The sequence below is a fragment of the Oryctolagus cuniculus genome, chromosome 6 (assembly GCF_964237555.1).
Source record: "Oryctolagus cuniculus chromosome 6, mOryCun1.1, whole genome shotgun sequence".
NCBI lineage: Eukaryota > Metazoa > Chordata > Mammalia > Lagomorpha > Leporidae > Oryctolagus > Oryctolagus cuniculus.
The window spans coordinates 140,820,097-140,846,621 of NC_091437.1; the positions used below are offsets into that span (position 1 = coordinate 140,820,097).

The 26,525-nt window shown below is 38.2% G+C and overlaps 1 pseudogene; it reads right to left on the reverse strand.

Annotated features, from left to right (window-relative positions):
• Positions 1-307: 307 nt before the first annotated feature.
• LOC100346870 (large ribosomal subunit protein uL3-like) overlaps positions 308-26,525 on the reverse strand; it is an 82,827-nt pseudogene continuing 56,609 nt past the window's right edge.

A 26,525-nucleotide genomic window follows, 5' to 3' on the forward strand; every position in this document is an offset into this window, starting at 1 on the left:
TGTATAGACTTAACTGCCTTGACCTTTCTCTCCTACCATCTTGTCTTCCTTGCAAGATCCAAAGCCCTATAGAAATACAATTCTTTTGTTTGTCTGCTTGATTGTTTTTGTTTGTTACTTAAACTAGAGGAAATTTAGTATCATCCCTTCACTCACATACAAAAAAGAGTTGGTACAGCTGAGATGAAATGCAATTCTTTATATATTCTGTACTATTCTTAGTAACCAAATGTGGTGAGGTAAAAGCACCTAGCTGAATGTGGTGAGATAAAAGCACATATTGATTAAGCTCAGGTGGGCCTTTAGGTCACGTGAACATTTCTTTCTTTTCCCCCAATCCTCCCAATCTCTTGTGACTGTTGATAGCTACTGCATATTCTCCTACTTCCTCAAACTTCAACACATCTTCCTTGCTTGCCACACTGTCACAAAAACAAAAACAATCAGAAGGAAAGCTCTACAGATCTATCCATCTGCGTGTGTCTGGACCCACGTGCTTTGGTCTGCAGCATGAAGAACAAACACCGTATCAGGTCCATCACTCCACTTGCTCTTTGGAGCCAAGTCCACTTTCAAGAATCCCATTCTGGCAATATTCTTACTTCTGCTACCTCATGAACTTGCTCCTCTCCTTTGGGTAATGTCAGCCCACAAACATGCTATGGCATATCTCATGTTACAAAACGACTCTATCTTAGTCATACATGCTTCTGCAAGTACAACCCTGCTCCTGTCTAGTGTCCTTGCTCCCTAGGCGTCACAGTCTTTAAAGGAGCGGGTTACACTACCTTCTTCCGATTTATCTTCCTGTTTTCTTCCCCACCTACTTCAAGCTGGCCTCCACCATTGCATGTTCCACCTTTCAGTGTCATCATGACCAACTTCATGACCAACTTCATGACCAACTGCTAAATTCAGTCAGGAATTCTCAGTTCTTCTCTCATTTGACCCGTCTGCTGCATTTACATCATCTTGCTGTTGAAAGTTTCTTTCGTGTGTGTTTTGGGACTCCATATTGTCTTCTTCTCCCATCTCCTCAGAATCCATTGCAGGATCTGAATTATCCCATTCTTCCAGACCATGCTTTCCTTTCCACATTCTAAACACTAAGTGCCCCCACAATGAATCAGCCTTTTGAATAATCACCGATTGTTCAACATAGTCACTTAGTTATCTATGTAGCTGAAGTCTCAAATTCAACATGAGGAAAATAAAATACCATGTATTTGCCATCTCCCTAAAAATATACTAGTGAATTGTTTGTCACTACTGTAAATAAATTCCATCCACCCACTTTCTTAGGTGAAAAATGTTGAGGATACTTAGTAACTACTACCATTCTCATACTACATACCCAGAATACTTGCCAATTCTAGCATTATAAAATTCAAAATATTTTTAAAAATTTGATAATGTCCTCCTAAATTATGTTCCTTGCTTCTTTATTTGCTAGCCCATTTTGTTCTCCAGTGAGTAACCAGTGAAAATATTTGAAAAATTAAATTGTAGTATAATTCTTCTGTTCTAAAGCTTTGAGAGATTTTCATATTACTAAAAATGGCCTGCAAAAAGTGGCGTACAAAGGCCAATATGTTTAATGTCCCATACCTATATTGTGCGTTCCATCGCCTCTCTGACTTATGAATATGCCAATGATATTTCTATCTCAGAACTTTAGCACTTATTGTTCCCGATTCTGAAAAAAGCCCTTTTTTCAAAAATTTGCACTTCTCTCTCTCTCTCCACCTTTCTCTCTCTCTCTCTCTCTATTTTTCTCTCCTAGTTGCTATTTACTCAAACACTAACACATGAAATCTTCCCTTATCACTTGACATCAATGGGCAAGCCTTTCTTTTACACACACCACATCCTACTTACTCATCATTGTTTTTATTCATATAACTTAATTTTATCTTACACGAAATATGTGTTTTGTTTCTTGATTTTTTCTATCACTCTCCCTCAAATGAAGCATAAATTTGAAGAGGATAGTAAAATCACTTGGTAATAGTTTCATCTAAAATCTGTGATGGTGCCTGGTATATATTAAGCAATTACTATCTGTTAAAAAGGATGAGTGATTGAATAGACTCACGAGCAGCACAGTTCTCCATAATTGGATCTAAAAGAAATTTTGTCTATAAATCCAACAATATTTTGATTAAGTGAACATCGTTAAAACTACCCCTGAAGTGAATATCACAAAAGTTTTCCTACTAGTTCTAATCATGTCTTTCAATATAGACTAATAACACAAGTTAAAATAATCCTTAAAAAAAAAAACAATAAAATATACCCCTTGGTACATACTTCACTGATAGACTTGCTTGATTCAGCAACTAACTCGACATTCTAGATAAGTAAATTAAAATTTGTCAGGATTATAGCTTTTTTCAACTTTTATTTAATAAATATAAATTTCCAAAGTACAACTTTTGAATTATAGCGGCTTTTCCCCCCATAACCTCCCTCCCACCCACAACCATCCCATCTCCCACTCCCTCTCCTATCCAATTCTTCATCAAGATTCATTTTCTTTTCTTTTTTTTTTTTTTTGACAGATAGAGTTAGACAGTGAGAGAGAGAGAGAGACAGAGAGACAGAGAGAAAGGTCTTTCTTCCATTGGTTCACCCCCCAAATGACCGCTATGGCTGGAGCTACACCGATCCAAAGCCAGGAGCCAGGTGCTTCTTCATGGTCTCCCATGTAGGTACAGGGGCTCAAGGACTTGCGCCATCCTCCACTGCCCTCCTGGGCCACAGCAGAGAGTTGGACTGGAAGAGGAGCAACCGGGAGTAGAACTTGATGCCCATTTGGGATGCCGGTGCTGCAGGTGGAGGATTATCTTTATATACAGAAGACCAACTTAGTATTTTCTAAGTAAAGATTTCAACAGACTGCATCAACACAGACACACAAGAATAGAGAACTGTTTGAGTAGTAGTTTTACCGTTAATTCACATAGTACAACACATTAAGGACAGAGGTCCTACATGGGGAGCAGGTGCACAGTGACTCCCGTTGATGATTTAACAATTGACACTCTTATTTATGACGCCAGTAATCACCCGAGGCTCTTGTAATGAGCTGCCAAGGCTATGGGAGCCTCTTGAGTTCACAAACTCCGATCTTATTTAGACAAGGCCATAGTCAAAGTAAAAGTTCTCTCCCCTTTAAGAGAAAGGTACCTCCTTCTTTGATGGCCCATTCTTTCTGCTGGGATCTCACTCAAACAGATCTTTCATTTAGGTCATTTTTTTTTTGCCACAGCGTCTTGGCTTTCCATGCCTGAAATACTCTCATGGGCTTTTTAACCAGATCTGAATGCCTTAAGGGTTGATTCTGAGGCCAGAGTGCTGTTTAGGGCATTTGCCATTCTGTGAGTCTGCTGTGTATCCTGCTTCCCATGTTGGTTTGTTCTATCCTTTTTAACTCTATTAATTATTATTTGAAGACACTAGTCTTATTTATGTAATCCCTTTGACACTTAATCCTATCTTTTTTATCAATTATGAACTTAGACTGATCACTTTAACAAGATGGCATTGGTACATGCCACCTTGATGGGATTGAAATGGAATCCCCTGGCACGTTTTTAACTCTACCATTAGGGGTAAGTCTGAGGGAGCATGTGCCAAACTGTACATCTCCTCTCTCTCTTATTCCAACTCTTATATTTAACGGGGATCACTTTTCAGTCAAATTTAAACTCCTAAGAATAATTGTGTGTTAATTAAAGAGTTTAACCAATGGTATCAAGTAGAACAAAAAATACAAAAGGAATATAATAGCAAGTTGTTCCTCAACAGTCAGGACAAGGGCTGATCAAGTCATTGTTTCTAGGTGCTCAGTTATTGTCTCCAATCAGGGAGAACATATAATATTTGTCCCTTTGGGACTGGCTTATTTAACTCAGCATAATGTTTTCCAGATTCCTCCATTTTGTTGCAAATGACTGGATTGGATGCAATCCCAAATGTTAATTTTGGCTTTGACTGCCTGTGCATCTGAGGTCTTTTCCAAGAAGTCTTTGCCTGTGCCTATATCTTGCTGGGTTTCTCCAATGTTCTCTAATAATTTGATAGTGATGGGTTGTAGAGTTAGATCTTTAATACATGCTGAGTGGATTTTTGTTTAAGGTGTAAAGTACGGGTCTTGCTTCTATGAAGACAGCATCACCTTAATTCCTAAACCTGAAAAAGATACAGCAGAGAAAGAGAATTACAGACCAATTTCCCTGATGATCATAGACGCAAAAACCCTCAGTAAAATTCTGGCCAATAAAATGCAAGAACACATTAGAAATATCATCCACCAGACCAAGTGAGATTTATCTCTGGTATGCAGGGATGGTTCAGCATTCACAAATCAATCATTGTGATACACCACATTAACAAACTGCAGAAGAAAAACCATATGATTATCTCAATAGATGCAGAGAAAGCATTTGATAAAATTCAACACCCTTTCATGATGAAAACTCTAAGCAAATTGGGTATAGAAGGAACATTCCTCAATACAATCAAAACAATTTATGAAAAACCCACAGCCAACATCCTATTGAATGGGGAAAAGTTGGAAGCATTTCCACTGAGATCTGGTACCAGACAGGGATGCCCACTCTCACCATTGCTATTCAATATAGTACTGGAAGTTTTAGCCACAGCCATTAGGCAAGAAAAAGAAATTAAAGGGATACAAATTGGGAAGGAAGAATTCAAAACTATCCCTCTTTGCAGATGATATGATTCTTTATTTAGGGGACCCAAAGAACTCTACTAAGAGACTAAGATTTCGGCAAAGTAGCAGGGTATAAAATCAATGCACAAAAATCAACAGCCTTTGTATACACAGACAATGCCATGGCTGAGGAAGAACTTTTAAGATCAATCCCGTTCACAATAGCCACAAAAACAATCAAGTACCTTGGAATAAACTTAACCAAGGACGTTAAAGATCTCTACGATGAAAATTACAAAACCTTAAAGAAAGAAATAGAAGAGGATATGAAAAAATGGAAAAATCTTCCATGCTCATGGATTGGAAGAATCAATATCATCAAAATGTCCATTCTCCCAAAAGCAATTTATAGATTCAATGCGATACCAATCAAGATACTGAAGAACTTCTTCTCAGATCTGGAAAAAAATGATGCTGAAATTCATATGGAGGCACAGGAGACTTCGAATAGTTAAAGCAATCTTGTACAACAAAAAAACAAGCTGGAGGCATCACAATACCAGATTTTAAGACATGCTACAGGGCAGTTATAATCAAAACAGATGGATAGACCAATGGAATGGAATAGAAACACCAGAAATCAATCCAAACATCTACAGCCAATTTATATTTGATCAAGGATCTAAAACCAATTCCTGGAGCAAGGACAGTTTATTCAACAAATGGTGCTGGAAAAAACAGGATTATAACTTAATAAATAAATTCTAGGAAAATGTTGGCTGTTTGTGAATCTAAGAGTATAGTGCTTCCTTATAGTGACCAAGGAGGATTATAACATGCTGCATCCATCAGTAAAGCATAGGTAAGTTTGCTCTCCTCTTGTAAAAACTGAGAAACTTTAAAAGGTCAAATGTGTAAATAAAAATCACCCCATTTTTGTCCATGTTTGAGTCAAGGGAACATGGATGGACAAGCCTAAAATTTCCTAGTCAACTAGTTTGATTTTATTCCAATACAGAGGGATCATCCAGTCCTTGAAATTCTGTCGTGAGAAAATCCAGTTATTTTAGCATACACACACAAAAGAAAAAAACCTTAAAGAAATATCAACATTGGCCATTAAAAACAAGAATAGTGAACAAGTGTTCTGAGCATAGGATCCTATGTTAAAATGTTTGCAAACTGAGACTTTCTTTGAGTGGCTTTACTACCGAGGTTATAAAATGAAGAATCTTTATCAAGTAGCATAAGTTTGGGCAACTAAATTGTGCTTTTTACCAGATATTTGCTACTAGTGTCAGCTCTGTAGGAGCTCTCCTTGTTCAGGAAAGGAGTTATTTTGCCTATACATGAACAGACCAGCAAATATAAATTAGATAATAGACAAGTAAACTTTCATCTATAGACTGGGGGTGAATAGTTTATAATAAAATAGGCAGAGGAAAGTACAAGTTTGACTTTACCATATCACCTTGACTACCCAATAAATGTTTAAGCTAACATCTACAGAATGCCTACCAAATATCTGGCATTGTGCTAGGCACAATGTTATTTTTATGCTAAAAAGGGGGCCTATTGACAAATGAGGATACTGAGACTAGGAAGCTTTAAGTAAATTGGCCTATAGTTAACAAATGAAGGAGCCAGTGCCTGGACAGTGGTAGCCCCTAAAGGTGAAGTGTTACACAGCATCCTCTACAGACTGTACCTAGAAGCAAGCAGGGTTGAGCTCAGAGAAGTTAAATGAAACTTTATGAAAGCAATGGGCGGGAGTCCAAAGCTATCACAAAAAATCAAGGTCCAAGACACAATGAAATTATATGTCTTATAACACAAGCAAAGAGAGAAACCAGGAGAAAACCTTAAGTCAGAGTTACAAACAGCCATGACTGAATATTGCTCTCAAGGGGCAGAATCAGTGATGATTAATTAGTTCTGGCCTTGTCATCTTGTTAACAAGATTGCTCAAAAAGACCTTTTTTGGAGCACAGAGAAGGAACAGTAGAAAGAGATTTAGAGAGTTTCTCAAAGGAACTGGTGCTGGAAGGAACAAGAGCATTTTGCCAGCAAGTCAAAAGAAGAGGCATTCCAGAGAAAGAAAAAACTGGGCAAGTGCAGAGTTCGAAGAAAAAAATGAACTCAGCAACTGCAGAGAATTGGAAGTGGGAATGTTGGCAGAAAGAGAGATTTCTTGAGAGAAACATGGTCAGGTGGAAAACTAGTTTAACTGCTGAAAAAATGTTTCCATGTTTCTAAATACACCACCATAGATAGCACCTTTGAAACCTAACTCTAGATTTTTTTTTAAGATTTATTTATTGTATTTGAAAGGCAGAGTGAGAGAGAAAGAGATCTTCCACCCATTGTTTCACTCCCCAGATGGCCACAATGGCCAACTGGGCCAGACCAAAGCCAGGAGCCAGGAGTTCTGCAGGATCTCCCATGTAGGGAGCAGGGGCCCAAGTACTTGGTCCATCTTTTGCTGCTGCTTTCTCAGGTACATTAACAGGGAGCTGGATCAAAAGTAGAACAGCCAAGACTCAAACTGGCACTGGCGTAGGATGCCAGTGCTGCAGGTAGCAATTTAACCAAATGAGCCACAGCACCAGCTAATCAAAGACTTAATAGAGCTAAGTCATAAAATTTGTTAGAGCAGCAGAGAAAACTAAGAATAAGACTAAGAAAAAACACATGAATCTGGATAAATTCAGAGAGAACTTAAAAGTGATTTGCTTGATTGAAATAGTGGAGATAAAAGTAGAACCAATAAAGGCAAAAAAGAAATTGGATAAGGGAAAAAACAGGAAATGACTAGCAGGCCTATCACTTTTTGGCCTTAAAGAGAATAGCATGATTAAAAGACAGAGTTGGAATTAAGGAAGATTTCTTTTTTTTTTTTTTTTATTTTTATGAGATCTTGGTAAAACTAGAAAATTCCATCTGAAAACAGATTTTTCAAATTATGAATTGTGGTCAGTCTTTCCTGACCTGACGTCTCCAAGTCTTCTGAAACTCATTATTAATTGTTAACTATAGTTCATCCAGCAGAAAATTGGCTATTGCTTTGAAATTGCTATGACATAGAGGCCAGCACACAACAGGCTGGAACCTCTGTGTCGTGGCTGATGGGGAAGAGCAGATTGTCTTGATCATAAAAGGATTTAACAACCCAAATTAGTTTTTCATATCAAAAGGATAGGTTTATATACCAATATCTGGCTTCATTTGGACTGTCATTAATAGCAGACTTCAATTTTCTGGGAGTAAAGTAGAAAGACTTTCCAATCTTTTCCATTAAAGGAAGTGATATGAACTGAACAATCGTGGTGTGATTAGAAGAGCCTCTTGCCATTCTGGGAGGACTGACAAGTAAACCTGTATCAGTACCACTGCTTGAAGTCACATCCATTGATATTATCAGGAAGTTTCCTCGACTTGTATAAAATGACCAAAAGACATAGGTCAAACAACTGTCAGAAGATGGAAGTCCGTAAACAGGGTACGAGCAGCATTGTCAGCATTTGCTTCTTTTTTCCTCCCTTTCTTTGGTTATTTAATTCCTACTTTTTCAATGTCTGATTAATCTTTGTAGCTTGATGGGAATAAAGGAAGGAAGGAAGGAAGGAAGGAAGGAAGGAAGGAAGGAAGGAAGGGAGGGAGGGAGGGAAAGAACAGAGAAAATACATCCACTACAAAGATTTGAGAGAATCAAGAATTTTCAGTTGGGCTGATTAGTGAAGGTCTTTCTGTCACACTATAAAGACTAAGAGGAGAAACAATTTTCTTAAATGTGTAGGTGCTATCAGGAAATTATACATAACATAAAGAAAAAGGTAGAAATGTCCCAAATGAATAAAATAAATCATTGGAAACAGATACTAAAGAAGTGAAGATACACAGACTACTTGACAAAGAATTCAAAATAACTTCCACAAATGATGCTCATGCAGCTCAGAAAAATGATTAATGAACAAAATAATAATTGCAAAGGAGAGATAGAAAACCAAATTTTGGAGCTGAAGAATGCAATAACTGAAATGGAAAAAATATTAAAGAGCTACAATAGCAGACTTTATCAAGTATAAAAAAGAATCAGTGATCTCAAGACATGTCTTTGGAAATCACCCAGTCACAAGGAGAGAGAAAAAAAAAAAGAAATGAAGAAGAATGGAAGTTCACAAAATAATGGCAAACAATGTATGCATTATGACTCTCAGAAGGAAAAGGTAAAAAGATTAGCACAGAAAGATCATTTAAAGATGTAATGGCTGAAATCTTCTTGAATTTGGGGAGGGAAAGGGACATTTGGATTCAAGAAGCCAAAAAGCTCCCAACCAGAACAAAACCAAAGTCCACACTGAGCCATAGTACAATTAAATTGTCAAAAGTCAAAGATAAAAAGAATTATGAAAGCAGCAAGAGAAAGCAATTCATTATGTAGAAAAGAAAAAGAGAGAACTTTAGAAATCCATCAGTTGATTTTTCAGCAGAAACTTCACAAGGAAGAAGAAAGTGAGATGATATATTTAAAGTGTTGAAAGAATAAAACTGTCAACCAAGAATGTCATATACAGCAAAAATGTGTTTTTAAAATGAAGGAGACAGAAATACTTCCCCTAATAAACCAAACCTGAAGGAGTTCATTTACACTAAACACATTATATAAGAAAGTCAAGAGGGTATCCTTCAAGATAAAACAAAAACCTACTAACAGTAATAGGAAAACATATGAAAAATAAAAGGCTTATGGTTAGAGTTAAATATATGGTTTTTTGTTTGTTTGTTTGTTGTTTTGTTTTGTTTTGTTTTGTTTTTTGACAGGCAGAGTGGACAGTAAGAGAGAGAGACAGAGAGAAAGGTCTTCCTTTTGCTGTTGGTTCACCCTCCAATGGCCGCCGCAGCCGGCGCACTGTGCTGATCTGAAGGCAGGAGCCAGGTGCTTCTCCCGGTCTCCCATGGGGTGCAGGGCCCAAGGACTTGGGCCATCCTCCACTGCACTCCCGGGCCACAGCAGAGAGCTGGCCTGGAAGAGGGGCAACCGGGACAGAATCCGGTGCCCTGACTGGATTAACTCTAGGCCGGCGCCGCTAGGTGGAGGATTAGCCTATTGAGCCATGGCGCCGGCCTAGAGTTAAATATATGTTTTAAAAAAGCAGAATAATTTAATATTATAAAGCTGTCCTCAACAAGGGAGGCTGTTTTCCTAGTGAACCAATCTTGTAGGTAAAGAATTAAAACTTTCACCCCCCCCCCCCACCATCACCTTGACTTCTGGGGAAGAAAAGGGAGCTGAAGGTTAAACCAATCATCAACAGTGAGTGATTTAATCAGATATTTCTGCATGATGAAGGCTCCATACAAACCAACAAGAGAGAACTCAAGTGTTTCCAGGTAGCTGAATATGTGGAGGTGCTCGAAAGTGGTGGTTCTCAGAGAGGGCTTGGAAGCTCCTCACCTCCTCGCCCATATCTACTCTATATGTCTCTTCTGCCCAGCTGCTTATCTGTGTCCTTTGTAATCTCCTTTATAATAAATAGGTAAACTCCGGGAAAGTGTGTTCCCGAGTTCTGTGAGCCACTTCAGTAAACTAATCTCACCCAGGGAAAGGATCATGGGAACTCGAATTTATAGCTGATTAGTCAGAAGAACAGTCACAACCTGGAACTCAAGTGGTGGTGGTGGGTGGCAGCCGTGTGGGAATGAATCCTTCAACTCTGTATCTGATGCCATCACCAAGCAGATAGTATAATAACTGAATGATAGGACACCCAGCTGGTGTCCGTTATGGAATCTGGTGTCAGAAGTGTTGTGCTGAATGTGCTATATAAGAACAGGAGATGATGGCTGGCACCACGGCTCACTAGGCTAATCCTCCACCTTGCGGTGCCGGCACACCGGGTTCTAGTCCCAGTCGGGGCGCCGGATTCTGTCCCGGTTGCCCCTCTTCCAGGCCAGCTCTCTGCTATGGCTAGGAAGTGCAGTGGAGGTGGCCCAAGTACTTGGGCCCTGCACCCCATGGGAGACCAGGATAAGTACCTGGCTCCTGCCATCGGATCAGCGCAGTGCGCCGGTCGCAGCGCGTCAGCTGCGGCGGCCATTGGAGGGTGAACCAACGGCAAAAGGAAGACCTTTCTCTCTGTCTCTCTCTCTCACTGTCCACTCTGCCTGTCAAAAAAAAAAAAAAAGAACAGGAGATGTGTTTTCTATTTTTTTACAATATCTTTTTACTCTATAATTTTGCTAAGACAATAGGGTTCATGTTATATAGTTTTACCATAATAATAAAAAAGAAATAAAAGGATTTTTAACATGATGAAAATTGGTAAAATGAATACAAATTTACTGCTAACTTTTTAAAAAGTTTTTTTAGGGTGTATTTATTTATTTGAGAGATAGAGTTACAGACACAGAGAGGGAGAGACAGAGAGAAATGTCTTCCATCTTCTGGTTCACTCCCCAAATGGCCACACAACTGAGCTAACCCAAAGCCAGGAGCCAAGAGCTTCTTCTGGGTCTCCCATGTAGGTGCAGGGGCCCAAGCACTTGGGCCATCTTCTACTGCTTTCCCAGGCCATAGAGGAGAGCTGGATTGGAAGCAGAGCAGCCGACTATGCCACAATTGTGGCCCCCAACTGCTAACATTTTGAAGCTATAACAACAAAAGGCACTCTTAAAACTTTGAAACACTGAAATTAAGACAAAAAAAAAATAGTAAGCTATATGTCTGATTGAATAACATTCAGGAAATGGTTATATGAAAATAGAAGTTCAGGTGAAAATATAAACAAGTCTAAGAAGTATTTCAGCAAATTAACAGATAATAACCTCAGAGGAAATTAAGAATAATTACAAAATTTCCCCTAGCTATTTGAAGTTAATATCCTAGAGGTTAGTGTGCTCTCTTAAGAAAAAAAAACTCTTGATGAATTTGACCTTTGTGTAGGTCAATAATTTTTATTGCAAGATCTCTTAGGCAAAAGAAAAAAAAAAAAAAACAAGAAGAACAACACCATCAGCAACAGAGATGAAGTAAAGAAGGAAACTCTCCAACACTTGAAAAGTTTTATGCTCAAAAGTGCTGATGACACAGCAGGGATTAAGCCTCTGTCCCTGAAGCTAGGACTAGTTAATATTTTATGAAGTCACCTCTCTTCAGAAGTAGCCAAATTAATTCAGTGTCTACACTGAGATCTGAGGGCGTACAAGCTCCTCACACACACATGCTTCACCACATCCCAGCTTCCTGGGAAAGCTGCTGGAGTCCTGTCATCACAGGGGAGCTGCCAGTGGAACAGCCTGCCATGTCATGCTGGTAGAAACAGAAACAGTGGCCATTCTCAGTAGAATAGCCCCAGGAAAGCTTATTCTCCCGGCATGCACCGAGCATCCTGTCAATGGCTGAATTTTAATCCTTAGAATTATCTGCTTTACCAGCAGATCATCTTCAAATGAAGTTCCATCTGGAAATCCAATATATAAAATGATAAACAGTACATACACCTAAGCTGATGGACATGAGCACTGGAGAGGCAGTGCTCTGCCTACTTCCTTGGATCCTGCATCCCCACAATGAGTCCTACATTTTTGCTGAACTCTAAGACTTTGCAAAACACAGATTTTAGTAATCTTTACAAAAAGTTTCACTCTTTAAACATTTAGGATAAAGATTAGCAGATGTTTCCATATGCATGAAATCAAGGCTAGATAATATATTCCATTTTTTTTTTTAAGTAAAGGCATTATTCCAGATTTTCAACTAACCTGTTTAACTAGTTTATCTGGGGAAGCTGTGAGACACAAGATCAAGAAAAATTGGTTTAACTGTGTAAATTCATTCACACAATATTTAATGGCATCTTGATCCACCAGGCATGGGTGAATCCTGGGGTCGCTCAGATAGCTTATAGAGCCCAGGGTTCACCAGTTTTTGCATACAAAATTTGGCCATATTTATTCATTTTTAAAGGTACATTTTACTTATTTGAAACACAGAATTATAGAAAGAGATGGAGGGAAGACACACACCCTCAAAGAGAGGGAGAGAGAGAGAGAGAGAGCTCTTCCATCTGCTGGTTCACACCCCAAATGACCACAATGACCAGAGATGGGAGAAGCCAAAGCCAGGAGCCAGGAGCGTCATCTGAGTCTCCCACATGGGTGCAGGGGCCCAAACACTTGGGCTGTCTTATGCTGCTTTCCCAGGTGAATTAGCAAGGAGCTGGATTGGAAGTAGAGCAGCTATGACTTGAACGAGCACCCATATGGGATGCCTCTATTGCCAAGTGGCAGCTTAACTCACTTGGCCACCTCCTGGCTGTATATTAACTTAGTGCCATATAAATCTCAACATTTTGAGACCCACTATGTTGGTTAGCAGGAGCTCACTCTTTGGAAGCTTCTTGCAAATATTTCTGGGAATTTCTTGAGATACATTTATGTATCCATCTACCATGTCTGGCAATACTATCTTCCTGCTGTTGTGGTAGGAATTCATATATATGGTTAAAGGCTTCAAATCACAAAATTAAAAATTCTAATAACCTTCTGGAAATAAGGTTTCTATTAACTATTCCCCACACACCTGTCCTATTTAATTCAGACACAGCATATGATACTACCACAAACCTTTCATTTTTGGAATTGCCAAAGAGTACAGAACATATGTGATCTTAATCCCTCACAGTCCAAGGAGATGTGCCTTCTCTCACTAAGCTCAGTTTACGCAGAGTTGTCTTATTACAGATGACAACAGATGCACAAGGTGGGAGGTGGGCTGTGCTCAGCTTTTACAGTACAGCCTGGACCAGCAAAGGGTCAGGTCTTACAAGGTGGAATGGAAATTCACCCTCACATTCCACCTGCTTCTTGCCCTATGCTTCATCTGCACCTGTATTAAGCACATAAGAAGTTACTTTCACGTGAGAGTGAGAGAAGGAAGAAGAAGCAATGGGAGAGGAGTGGCAAATTAAAGACAGGGAAGGAAACACTGGACAAAGGAAGACAACTTAGGAAATTTTGTAATAAATAAACTGCCAATGAATAAACAGTAGTGGTAGAAATTGGAAGCAGCTAACATCTGGATAAATTGTTAAGAGAGAAAATAATGCAATTGACTAGAGTATATAATTCATAAATGAAACGTGTCACTGTAATTATATGTTAACAAGTTATGTAATACAACCAAGATAATTAAAAAGCCCAAGAGATTGTTTTCAGAGATTGTTGATAACATTGTTACTAGTCTAAAGAGAAGCTCCTTTCTGGAGAGGGATTGTGATTGGGGCACTCAATGGCTGTCAACGATTCTGTAGCTACAAAGCCAACTGTTGGAGGCCATCCTCGTGACACTGCAAGTTAAATCACCACTTGCCATATCAGTTCTCCAAATCAAAGCTCCAGTGTGACTCCAGTTCCTTCACTTCTGATCCAACTTTCTGTTCATTTGCAAGAGAAGGCAGTGGAAGATGGCCTAAGCCCTTGGGCCCCTACCGCCTATGTAGCAGACCAGGGTGAAGTTCCTGACTCCTAGCTTGGGCAGAGCCAAATCTGGCTGCTGTCTCTCTCTCCCTTTCCCTCTCTCCCTCTCTCTCTCTCTCTCTCTCTCTCTCTCTCTCTCTCTCTATATATATATATATATATATATATATCGCTGCCTTTCAAATAAATGAACGAATAAATAAATCTTTTTTTTAAAAAATCCACTACTGGATTCCTACGAGTCTAGCTACTCAAAGTGTGATCCATGGACTAGCAGCATCAGGGAGTTTGCTACAAAAGCTGAGTTTTAGATCCTTTCAGATTGGGCAATTTGTATGCACATTATAGTTTGAGAAACACTACTACCACAGAGGATTAGGAAGTCAGGAATACTTTAAAACATATGTGTCCCCTTCAGGAACATGCAAAGAGGATCATAAGCAGAAAGCTCAGGTTAGTATAATCCGCAGGGAAACCCAGCTCAGGGAAAACTAATATAACATCTGCTAAACACAGTATAAAATCATCTTCATAACTAGGCAGTTTGTTCCATGACACTCAGCACTAAAGTACAATTTAACTAAAGCTTACATGCAGAATGTGAGAGATTCATGGGCAGTGAGAGAAATAGAGAAGTATATTCACAAAGGTAGTATTACCTGGGACAAAAATGATTCTAACAAAATGCGTGAGTAGCCACTGTAGCGACTAGCCATTCTAGCTACATAACTACAACAAAGACACCATTCCCACCAAGATGAAAGGCAAGTCAGGAATGACAATTGCATAGGAGAAACAGAACCAGGACTAGAAGTTTGCCTCTGATCACTTCGTTATTTAAGCCTCATGAAAATAGTTCAGTGGTTCAAAATTAGCAACTGTGAAATAATTGGTGTACTTAGTTGCAGATACATTTAAATGGGCTGCTAAGTAAATCCATGTATTATTTACCTCTTGAGTTACTTTGAATTTTTTTTCTTCCCAAAGGAGGAACCCAATTCATGTGTAGAATTTTGCTAAGTCTCATATTTATTACTCCTAAAGCGGTGTTTCTTAACCCATAGTCCCTAGATAGATCACCTGCAGAACCATATGAAAGTGCTTTTTCAAAAATCAGTTTCTGGATGCAACACCAGATAATGATTCATAATCTCTGGGGATCAAGCCTAATAATAAACCTAATAAAATTCCAAGGTGATTTTCATTGATTCATTCATTCATTTCAAATATTATACCATACCTGACATCACGCAATGAACAAGGTAAATACCTCATAATTGTGATGTAGAAAACAAAAGGACAGCCCTTATATAAAGCAATCAGGAAGGCCCCTACAGGAAGATGACTTGCAATGCTAGAACCCTCAGCCCAGACGCAAAGAAGACCTATTTCCGTAGTAGTAACTGGTTGATCCCAGATGCACAGGTGCTGCTGTAATGAAGTCCTGGAAGCTGGGGACATATGTTCAGTGACACTAGAGTCAGCTCTGGATGCTGTCAATAGTAGACATCATCATTATAACCATCTGGAGCCCAGGAGAAGGAAACAGAGGTAGCTAGGAGGCACCCAAGATGACTAACCGTTGAGAAGACAGTAGATAACCCATTAGGACCCTCAGAACCATATCAGGAAAAGGTAGAACTAAAGGATGCCTAGAGCACGTAGCTAAAGAACTAGGGCTATATGATTGGAATTTTTTTAAGATTTACTTATTTGAGAGGCAGAGTTACAGAGAGAGGGAGAGACAGAGAAAGAGGTCTTTCATCTGTTGGTTCACTCCCCAAATGGCCACAATGGCCAGAGCTGGGCCAATCCTAAACCAGGAGCCAGGAGCTTCATCCGTGTCTCCCACATGGGTGCAGGGGCCCAAGGACTTGGGCCATCTTCCACAGCTTTCCCGGGCCATAACAGAGAGCTGGATCAGAACAGGAGCAGACAGGACTAGAACCAGCACCCATATGGGATGCCAACACCACAGGTGGAGGATTAACCTACTGCACCACAGTGCCAGCCCGAGAATGATTTCTTAAGGATCATATCATCTAAAGGCTAGAATGGCCTTTGAGGACACCCTATCTAAATAACTCGCATTCTGTTTCTGGCATGCTGTGGACTTTGTATTCCTAGTAAACAAGAGAGTTTTAGTCATAGAATATCAATCTTCCTTTGGTAATGGGAGCGGAAAGTCATATGGAAGTTTTATCCTTGAATTTATTTATCCCTTGCTACCTAACTAATAAAGAACTCGAGAGAGTCCAAGATAGCAGATTAAGGAGTGATGTAAAGAGAAAACTGCACTGGAAATTCTACAAAAGGAAGAGGAATATCGTGGACCCATGTAGGAACTGCAGACATGTGTCATGAACACAGACACAGCACACAGCTGCAGCAGCCTAGAGCCTGGAGATTGGAGATGGAGATGAGACGAGGATGCAGCAATCCACGGTGATAGAGCCAGAGGGAGAGTGTGGCATGCGTATGTACTGGACCCCTAGAGGCTAGTAGTTACCTCTGGATGCAGTGGAAGTCAAAGGGACACATTTATCTCACCCTATCTTCTGCCTGGCTGAGAAAGGACAAGCACCATTCTGGGCTCAGGCAGCAGCTGTGGAAGCCTTTGTGCATGCATAGAGCATCTGCTTAGACAGGACACCATCTTCTCAGCAGTAACGGCAACAATGGCAGGGAAAGAGCAACATTTGGCCAGATGCTCTTCATATGCGTGTGATCCAGAGATTCTAGTGGAGGGAAAGATCTGTAATCCCCCACTGACTTTGAGGCTGGCTGGCAGGATTCACAGGTGGCTGGCCACCTAGATAGGATTATGAGGCACCCCCAGCCTCCCCACAAACACAGGCTTAAGCCCGTTAGGCAGAGTTGGCTCACGGAACATCTGCCTCTCTGTTGACTGGACAAACTGGCAGGGCACAGCCAAACTTCTACATCCAATGACTGTAGGAGCTTTGTGTGCTGAGACTATGAGGACTCAGTGGCTACACAAAAGAGTGCAGGGTATAGCTGGGTCTCTGGGCAATCACTGGGCACAGCTGCATATTCTCAGTGCTCCTTGGTTGCCTGGGGCAGATCAAGACAGCTGGAATCATGCTCAGGGCAAGGACTGCACAAATCATTTGTGCAACTCATACAGCAGAGTAGATGAGTGTTGAACTCACTGGAGACTAATGCTTGGCATTGCTCTACTTGGAGGAGAGGGGGTGAGGGGATGATCACACCAAAAGAGGTGACCATTTCCTGCCTTCTGTTAACAAGAGGAGATCTACAATGCCCAACTTTGATGTTACCCTGGGTACTCATCACACCCTGGAGCATTGACCAGATATCCCTGGCCACACCCACCACACACCTCTTGGTATTCACTAAAAGTGACAACATTCCACTAAGCCACAGAGGAAAAGTTCAAAGGTAAAAGCCATCAGAGGAAAAGACCAACAAGTAACTCCACAAATGCCTAAAAATAAATGCAAAACTCAAGAAACAAGAATAAGGAAGCCATCATGACCCTCCTTGCAAAGGAACAAAACAATTTCAATATTAGAATGAGAAGATGAAGAACTTGATGAAATGCTGGAAATGGAATTTAAAAAATTCATCATAGAATTACTCAAAAGCAATCAGAAGAAAATCCACAGACTAAAGAAAACTATACATGACATGAATGAAAATTTTTCCCAAGAAACTGAGATTGTAAACAGAAATCGAAATATTATAAATGAAGAATTTAATAGATCAAGTAAAAAATGTCGTGGAAAGTCTCAACAACACTGCAGTTAGGTAGAAGAATTAATATCCAAGTTAGAAGACAAATCTTTGAAACAAAACATCCACAAATCAAAACAAAACAAAATCAGCAAAATGAAGAGATGGTTTTTTGAAAAAATTAACAAAATTGATGCACCATTGGCCCAACTAACCACAAAAACAGAGAGATAAGACCCAAATCAATAAAACCAGAGATGAAAAAATGAAACACAACAACAGATACCACCACAGAAATAAAAAAATCAGGAATTACTACAAAGAGCTGTATGCCAAAAATTGGAAACCTAGAAGAAATAGACAGATTCCTGGATACATACAAACTACCAAAACTGAGTCATGAAGACATACAAAACCTAAACAGAACAATAACCAAGATGGAAATAAATCAGTAATAAAGACCCTAAAACTGAACACTTTGACTAGTGAGATGGCATTGGTACATGCCACCTTGATGGGATTGAATTGGAATCCCCTGGCACGTTTTTAACTCTACCATTAGGGGTAAGTCCGAGGGAGCATGTGCCAAATTGTACATCTCCTCTCTCTCTTATTCCAACTCTTATATTTAACGGGGATCACTTTTCAGTCAAATTTAAACTCCTAAGAATAATTGTGTGTTAATTAAAGAGTTTAACCAATGGTATCAAGTAGAACAAAAAATACAAAAGGAATATAATAGCAAGTTGTTCCTCGACAGTCAGAACAAGGGCTGATCAAGACATTGTTTCTCATAGTGTCCATTTCACTTCTAAAGGTTTCCTTTTAGGTGCTCAGTTAGTTGTCTCCAATCAGGGAGAACATATGATATTTGTCCCTTTGGGACTGACTTATTTCACTCAGCATGATGTGTTCCAGATTCCTCCATTTTGTTGCAAATGACTGGATTTCTTTTTTTTTTTAACTGCTATATAGTATTCTGTAGAGTACATATCCCATAATTTCTTTATCCAGTCTACTATTGATGGGCATTTAGGTTGATTCCAGGTCTTAGCTATTGTGAATTGAGTTGCAATAAACATTAATGTGCAGACAGCTTGTTTGTTTGCCAATTTAATTTTCTTTGGGTAAATTCCAAGAAGTGGGATGGCTGGGTTGTATGGTAGGGTTATATTCAGGTTTCTGAGGAATCTCCAAACAGACTTCCATAGTGGCTTGACCAGTTTGCATTCCCACCAACAGTGGGTTAGTGTCTTTTTTTTCCCACATCCTCACCAGCATCTGTTGTTGGTAGATTTCTGTATGTGAGCCATTCTAACCGGGGTGAGGTGAAACCTCATTGTGCTTTTGATTTGCATTTTCTGATGGCTAGTGATCCTGAACATTTTTTTCATGTGCCTGTTGGCCATTTGGATTTCGTCTTTTGAAAAATGTCTATTGAGGTCCTTGGCCCATGTCTTAAGTGGGTTGTTTGTTTTGTTGTTGTGGAGTTTCTTGATCTCTTTGTAGATTCTGGTTATTAAACCTTTATCAGTTGTATAGAATAACCTTCAGTGAAATGCCAATCAAAATAAGTTTCACTTCACTCCAATTAGAATAGCTCTCATACAGAAATCAACAAACAAATGGCAGCAAGGATGTGAGGAAAAAAGTATTCTAATTCACTGTTGGTGGGAATGTACACTGGTGCAGCCTCAGTGAGAAACAGCATGGAGATACCTCTGAATTCTCAATATAGACCTATCATATGATCCAGCCATCCCAAACCAAAAGAAATCAGCATTTGGAAGAGTTATCTGTCCCCCATGTTCATTGCAGCACAATTCACAATAGCGGAGATATGCAATCAAGCCATATGTTCATCAACTGTTGACTGGATAAAGAAATTATGATACATATATATTATGATAATCACAATATATATATATATCACTATGATATATATATATATATATATATACAAACTATAGAGTACTACTCCGCTGTAAAAACAAACGATGAAATCCTGTCTTTTGCAACAAAATGGACACAGCTGAAATTCACTATACTTAGTAAAATAAGCCATTCCCAAAAAGACAGATACTGTATATTTTCCCAGATCTGAGGTAACTAGTAGAGTACCTAAAATGTAATATATTGGAGTGAAATGTACATTTTGATATTCAATGATTATTTACAGCCCTTCTTTTGGAACAATTATTTTTTTTGGTTTTTCATATTGTTTTTTTATGCTATCTGTTGAACTTTTTTACTTACTGTAGGGTTAACTTTATGATCATTATGATTATTAAGTGAACTGAAAATAGATCTTTGTTAAAAAATTGAGTGGGAAAAAAAGGAGAGGTAGGAGGAAGAAAGGTTGGGAAGGATGGGCAGTAGGGAGGGTAGGGTGGGAGATATCACTATGTTCCCAAATCTGTGTGTATGAAATACATGAACTTGTATAACTTAGATAAATTTTAAAAAAAGATACTCATGACAAGCACAATTGAACTTTCAGTACTTACTTCAGGTCAGCTCGATACTACCTAAGATTTATACACAATCCTAGAGCTACTTGAAAAGTACCAAAATATCTACCCAAGCTCTCTAGAATCACTTACAGTTAAAAAATTAATGTTTATTTCGTGTTTTTAATGTAATAAAAGTGCAATTTTCTCTTAATTATATTTCTTCATACAAAATAGTAAATTAGATAATTTGCTGAGCCCCCAAAGAGTTATAAAGTTCATGAAAGAAGAAAATGTGAGTTCATCTACATAGAAAGTAAATTACAAAAGCAAAATCACCTAGTTCATTCAATTAGTTACATCTCCTTTGAAGTATGATGGGAAAAAGGTGAAGTAGGGGATGATGGCAAGTGTGGCTATAGAGGTAGACGGAACTTATTAGGGAAAAACATGAGAGAAGATGAAGAAAGAATTCAATAATGATTAAAAACACTCTCAAATGTTTGCAATGATTGTAAGACAGGATTATAAGGCTAAAGGTGTCATTTCATTTGGAAAGATTCCTTGTAAAAAAGAAAGCATAGTATTAACATGAAATGCATTATAAAAAAAAAAGAATGCTGGAAGCTGGCACAAACAGTATTTGAAATAAGGTACAACCAAAAAATAAGATAATTTAAATTGGCAGAGAATATAGTTACTAACTAGGTTTATATTTTACTGTGAAAACATTGACAAAATTATCTTAAAAAGCAAGTGAGAAAGATTATTCTTCTGCTGATACCCAATTATGATATTACCATGATATTCTACCACATAAAAATAATCGTCAACCTAGAAAAAAAACTATAACAAAACATGAAATTGCTTGATAAAATTTAAAGAAAGGATATTTTAAATGCATTTCAGGCTTCAAATGAGCAATATAAAAAAGAAAAGAGTAGCAAATATGTGCATTTTACTGACCAAATGATCCAAGTACCTAAAATACTAAATTTTGTCAGAAACATCATTAAAAAGTGAGTAACTGAACAACGAAGGCCAGAGGAATATATGTAGAGAAAAATGCTTACTTTGGCTAAATTATATTATAATTATGTAAGATTCAGGTGCTAAAAATGATAAAAAACCAGTATATCATATATAAAACTACTTAGTCATTTTTATAATTGCAGGTGTAACTTTCTTTCTTTTACAACTTACATATATTGTTATTTTTCATAAGTAACTGATTAATGTGTTTTAAAATACTTATGGGAGTTGAAATTCTTGACTAAATAGCTACTGGAATTGCATAATTAATCAAAATACAGTGAGCAAAACTCTAAATCAAATACACAGAATTATGACTTTATTTCTATTAAACCTTAGTCTTGGGATAAATGGTAATTGGTTCTGAGAACATGAAGAAAAGGAACCTACAGTCATATATAACAAAGATATAGTAATGAAGCCATAATCAAATGTATTCAAAACATTCCCTTAGGGATAACTTACACAGAATACAAAGCAATGTGGAGTTACTATCCACGCAAGCAATAAAGCACACCCAATGCCAGCCATCTTCTTAGCTGGGGTTATGGCTTAAGACTGATACTTTGGAACAAGTATTTATATGTACAGTTATTACTGCACGTAAAGTATTAAGGCCCCAGTTATAATTCCCTTCCCCAAAATGCTGATATGCTATACTATGAAGAACAAGGACCTTATCAATTGAATATAAACTCCTTGTTAAAATAGAAGCATAAATGGATATGATGTTTTTTTCTTTTTGTCAAGGAATAAGTACACAGAAAAATGACTGGCACACAGTTGGTACTCAAAAATATTTAAGCATATAATGCACAGAAAATGGAAAAGGATTCAGATTCAGGTCCTATTCAATCTAAAATATTATGTAATGGTGACACTATCTGTTATCCTTGATTGAAATACATTTTCTCTAAGTGATGTGTTTACAGTTTCAGTCTGAGTCCTCTTGTATTCAAACTTTCCTGTTTAAATTACTTCCTTTCATTTATTCTAAATTGTATCTTTCAGGCAACAAGAGATACATTTTGAGCAGGAATCTCAGGAGTGAAATAGGAAGATGAATTATCAGCATAGTTTGCCCCCTTTTTCTGTAATCCCTGTAATCCCTGCAGTTTCCTGCAATTTCTCCACTAAGTTCTTGGATCTCATCACTCAAGATGACGTAGATAAGGAGGTAGTTAGCAAGGAGGACCTGAGGTCGCGGTATCCCTGCCTGCACTGCAACCCCACGTGTACCACCCCAAACCTCCCCCTATCATGTAGCAGAAAAGCGCAGCTTCCACAATACTGCTGTTCAGAACTGGTGCTAGCCAAAAATATCTAACATGGCTGCCAATGTGTACCTACATGACTTCTAGCTCATTACAATGTCATTATAATAAAATTATCATGTCTAGCACTCCTACACCCATCATACAGCTGGCAAGGAAATGGCAAGTACTCAAACCCGGCCCTCAACCCTGCCCTACATGAATATTAATTTAAACCCTGTCTCAAAGACCACCTCCTGTGCCTCTGGGTCATAAAAAGGATGAACCCAAACATCATTTAGGGTAGCTGTTTCTTGAATATGATCATGCTCCTTGAATGTGCAATTCTACTTTGCGTATAAATAAATCTTGCCTCTCTGCTGACCTTTACTTACATCTCATCTTTGAATTGCTTTTTGCATCAGAGACAAGAACATGGACCCTGCCACCCCACAACACATCTAGGATGACTTGGAATGCACTAACTCCCATTTTCTCTCCATCAACTAGAATTAATTCTCCCTCAGATGATTCTGGTATGCTCCACCCAGTGCCAATTGAATCAGTATCTCTGGAGAGAGCCCAGAGATAAAATTTCCCCAGGCCAGGGGTGGGTATTTGATACAACAATTCGTACGCCACTACTTGGGACATCCACATCCCACACTGGAGTGCCTGTTTTGAGTCCTGGGTCCTTTACTCACCACCCAGCTTCTTGCTGGTATGCAATGGGTCAGGTACCCACATGGGAAACTCAGTTGAGTTTCCAGAAACTGGCTGTGTCCTGATCTAGCCCTAGCTGTTGTGTGCATTTGGGGAGTGAACCAGTGGTAGAAATCTCTCTCTGCCTATCTCTCTCAATATCCATATTTCTGTGCCTATGCTTTTCAAATAAAAAATTTAAATAAATAAATGAACAAATACTTTGAAATCCTCAGGTTTTGTTGTATATCCAACATAGAGAACTGTTGCTTCATTTAGTTAGTGTTTCTCAAAATTTTGCATGTCTTTAAGTCACCAGACTTCTTAACAAACAGCAAATAGTGATCCAATAGGTCTGAAATTAGAGTCTGAGATTCTGTCTCTCAAATAAGCCCCAAGTGATACTGATGCCTGCTGGTGTAGATCCTATCTTAGAGTCACAAAGTATCCTTTAAACATTTTGGAGGAAAAGAGATTCTTTGTACTTCCCATTATTGTGGTCCACAAAATTAGGTACAGGTATCACAGTCTGTTTACCTAGTCCATGTCCCCAAGCCTCTTGCTTGTTCTGTTTCAGCAGAGTCTAATGAGCATTTTGTCTCAGAGTTTGACCATTGTAGAAATTATTTTCCCATGTCTGAGGGAAAGGAATGGACAATATCCAAATCCTCCCAAAAAATGAGGGAGAGTATCTCATTTAGCAAATGTTTGAAATAATATCAAGAAAGGCAAGTTTACATGTTAAACAATCTGAGACTCCTTTGCCAGCCAGACTGTGCCATTCTGCATTCTGTAAGATAAAGTCATGCAAAGAAGTTGTCTCTGGAGAAAGAGAGAAACCTTATGAGAGTAAAAATATATCTATATAGATAAATAGATCATAAGTAGGTAGATGATAGACGAAAGATAGATCCAATGAAACACCCTTCTCCCTTGGTTTATCTTTCTGTCTCCATTTTTAAAGTCACCTAATGACTTCTGAACTCGGGGTAAAAATAGCTAAAGAACTTCCTAAGAGAGCAAAGCCTAAACCATGTTTAAAGTAATTGAATTAGTCTCTTGAGATGAGTCTGGGCATCTGTGTTTTTTAAATTCCCCATAGATACACACAGAGTGGGTTGCAATCAATAATACAGATGAAGAGGAAGGCTACAACCAAGACCACAGGGTCACTTAGATTTTTAGGTCTTCAAAAAGAATTGGTAGCAACAATTGAAAAGCAGTCAAAATTCAGAAGATTCTGAAAATGTTTTCATTAAAACTCAAAACTCGAGCATGAACTAAAACAAACAGCAAAAGAATGAAAAAGAACTTTTTTGTAAACTATTTTATCTAAATCTGCAGCAAGCATTTTGTCTTGTAAAACATTAGTCTTTCTTTTCCTTTTTATCTTTCTTTTTTTAAAAGGTTTGTTTGAAAGGCAGTGTTACAGAGAAGGAAGGTGAGACAGAGAGAGAGAGATGTATTCCATCTGCAGGTTTCACACCCCAAATGACTGCAACATCTGGGGCTGGTCCATGCTGAATCCAGGAGCCAGGAGCTTCATCTGAGTTTCCCACATGGGTGCAGGAGCCCTAGCTTTCAGGCTGTCCTCCATTGCTTTCCCAGGCACATTAGCAGGGAGGTAGATCAGAAGTGGAGCAGCTGAGAACTGAAATGGCACCATATGGGATGCCAGCGTTGCAAATGTTGGCTTAATCTGCTAGGCTACAACCTGTCCCCTAAACAGTTGCTTTCTACTTTTTACTTATTGAACACTATAGTTAGTGAAGCATGAAGCCTGCGATTATAAAGTAAGTTGAAAGTACATTATTAAAAAAATTAAAAGGAAAGAGGCAGGAGAGAGGGAAGAAAGTATTGTTATGTTCTTAGATCTTTCAAATACATGAAATCAGTTCTCTTTATATTAATAAAAATTTTAAAAAGATATAAATTCTTGGGTATTCTCTATACGAATACATATAATGTCCTAATTCAGCATGATATTAACTGTCTTGATGAAGTAAAATAGAGGCCACTCTAAGACCAAGTAGCATAAAACTATAGCATAACTCAATCAAAAGTGCTTCTTTACATAAATTACAACAATTAATATCTGCTACATAAATTATTAAAGATTTATTGGAACAGGAAAACTAAATAAAGATGAACTTTCAGAAGTGTGCATTTTTAAAATAAAGTATAATTTAAGGATGACCCTATTACAACTAGTATTGCACTGAAGATCCTAGCTAAAGAGTAGGTCAAGAAAAGGAAATGACACAATAATTACGAAAGAAACACAAAAACTCCTAATTAGACAAAATAGTCATGTTCACAGAAATTCTTGGATAATCTAGAGAGAAAGTTTAGAACAAATAAGGACTTCAGAAAGGTTTTGAGGAAGTGAGTGACTTATAAAATTTTTGTTGTATTTATTTTCACTTTATATGAAAGTTGGAAAAACAGAGAAATAGAGAGAAAAAGACGTCATCTATCTGCTGTCTCACTCACCAAATGCCCACAACAGCAAGAGTCAGGTTGGCTGAAAGTAAAAACATGTTTCCAAAGTGACAGGTGACAGGGACCCAAATAATTGTGCTGCCTCCCATAGTGCAGGAAGTTGAATCACAAGTGGAGCTCAGACTCAAATCTGGCATTCTGATATATGTGTTACAGGCATCCCAGGCAGTATTTAAACCATTGAGCTAAATGCTAGCCCCTGGATATGAACAACTTTAAAAATACAGCATTCTTATCAAATAACAATAGCAGTAATTATAAAATTTTTACCGAAATTTGAAAAATTACTCTTAATAAAAGCATGAATAAATTGTATAATATAATGGAATAAGCTTAATTGTGAAAACAATGAACAACTGGTACATGTGTCAACATGAATAAACCACAAAAATCTTAGAAAGTTTTGTGATAATAAAGCACTCAGAATAATATAATCTCTTAAAGAATATGAATAACTTAATAAATACATGATTGATTAATATCCATGTGATACAAATATATATTGGTGAGTGAGAACTATATTGAATTGAAACAGCAAGTCCAACACAACTTTGCCTTGGGTAAGGAAAGGGGATGAAATGGAAAAAGAATAAAAAATGTAATGTATATGAGTGAAATTGACATCTTGAGACTTGATTATTGTTTATAGTCCTTGAGGAAAAGTGATCTTTCTACTTACTACTTGTTGAATTTTTTTTAGTGGAGGATTAA